The sequence below is a fragment of the Ailuropoda melanoleuca genome, chromosome 1 (assembly GCF_002007445.2).
Source record: "Ailuropoda melanoleuca isolate Jingjing chromosome 1, ASM200744v2, whole genome shotgun sequence".
NCBI lineage: Eukaryota > Metazoa > Chordata > Mammalia > Carnivora > Ursidae > Ailuropoda > Ailuropoda melanoleuca.
This window is the reverse complement of record NC_048218.1, coordinates 148,336,083-148,338,269: the sequence shown is the minus strand read 5'-3', so window position 1 is coordinate 148,338,269 and position 2,187 is coordinate 148,336,083.

Here is a 2,187-nt window from a genome sequence, read left to right as displayed (position 1 = left end):
GTGGGGTGAAGAAGAAAAAGCTCTTCTTTAGAGAAGAATTATAACTAATATATGACTGAGAAGAGTCAAAAGAATTAGAAAATCACCATTGGGAAACCACCACATTAATAACTGATTCAGGTAAGAATCAGCAGTATATGTCATAACAAGGGTGAAAGATTGCTGAAGAGGATATTCACACAGTGTGAAAGTTTCACTTCACTGTTTACGTATTAATTTCAAAGAGGAAAAGTTATGCTTGGTAACGGGAAAATCTGATGGATTTCACCTTAATTAAATGATCAAGCTCAACATCATCAATGAAAGACAAAATGACCCAATAATAATGTGTCTTCTAACTAGAGGTACTGAGAAGAGTACAACATCAAGTTTGTAGTATTCCTGTAAAAGAAAATAACATTTCACCTGAATCATAATAAAACAATCAGACAAATCCCAATTAAAGGACTATATACAAAGTAACTGATCTTGGCTTTTCAAAAATGACAAAAAAGCACCAGGGAACTGTTCTAGGAAGACCCTAAAGAAGCATGATAAGTAAATTCAATGAATGATCTTTGACTAAATCCTGACGTTAAATTTTGAAAAAAAAAATTTAACCTATGAAAACATTATTAGGACAACTGTGAAATTCTGAATATGGACAGTATATTAGATCATAGTGTTATGTTAGTGTTAGATGTCTTGAATATGAAAATAATATTTGGTTATGTCAAAGAATGCTCATTTCTTAGAAGAAACAAACTGAAAGGGGAATTATCATGAATCCTGCAAGCCTGCACCTAACCTTCAAATTGTTCTGGGAAAGAAAAAGAAAGTGTGTGTGTGTGTGTGTGTGTGTGTGTGTGTGTGTGTGTGTGTGTGTGTATAATTTCATATATGTGGCTGAGGCCAGAGGAAGGAGCCATTTCTTTCTAACATTGGCAAAGTTGATAGTCTAACCCTTTATTCTTTTGATTTGCTTTACCAGTTGGACCCAGAGAAGTGACTATCAGTGTATGCATAAACCTGTCTGCTCTGAGCTCTGGCAGCACACTCATTTGTAAGGCCACATGTGGGCTCCACAGGATGGCAGCAGGTAACTTTATTTGAATTTATTCTCCACCTGGAATGGAAGTGGGTCATCACATCCACATCTGAGAAAGGTCAAACTTCAGAGCTTCTCTCAGCACCCAAGCTGTCCTTCCTTGTATTATTATACTTTACAGGGCTCCACCAAGTCTATTTTGAGATATGTTTTTTTAATGGGGAAGTTGGTATGGTGTCTGTGATCCATTGAAATATATCTGCTAAAGGACAGACTCCAGTATGATGCCCTCCCACTCCCACTGTCCCTTATGCTTGACCCTCAACCATGTTAAACCTGAAACATACACAGGAATCTTTTAGATGTTGGAAAAAAAAAAACCCATGGGCCAGGAATTCATTCTGGCATGGACTTTCCTGACAGATTTCCCCTGCTGGGTCTGGACCATCTTTAAGTTCTTCCTTTTTCCTATGCACTTTCTCAGCAGTATGCTATTCGTAAAAGTATATCATATATCTTCCACTACCATACTAACCAGAATCCAGAAAAAAACACAGGAATTCCCAATGTTTCACGGTGTTAAACAAAACACCTGATCTCTCTGCATTTCTGTTGCCTTACCTCTAAAACAGCAAAAATAAGTATCTCATTGAGTTGCGTAGGAAATGAAAATATAGACTCCCTGCTTGATCAGGAGCTCCTAAGAGCAGGGGTTTCCCCATTTATATTTGTGTCATAGCACCAGGACTTTAAATACACATTTGACTGAATGGCATGCGTGAATATAGATGCCTAAATGAAGACAGTCTCCTACTCCCATATAATTTAGGGAAGAACATTTTGACTAATAGGTTCCAGAGATATATAATATTACAGTTGATGTAGGTAGGTCTTATGTCTGTTTGTGTTGCTATTCTGACACTGAACGACAATAGTTCTTAGCTATAAAATACTGACTTGAGTTTACATACTACATTGCTAATTAGATGATTAAGATGATCTCAGTGATAAAAATATTATTCAAATATTTTCATGTTAGGACAGGGGTCAGCAACTGTTTCTGTAAAAAGCCAGATAATAAATAGCTAGGTTTTGAGGGCTATGTAGTCTCTGTCACAACTATTCAGTGCTGTCACTACAATAGGAAAGAACCATGGACA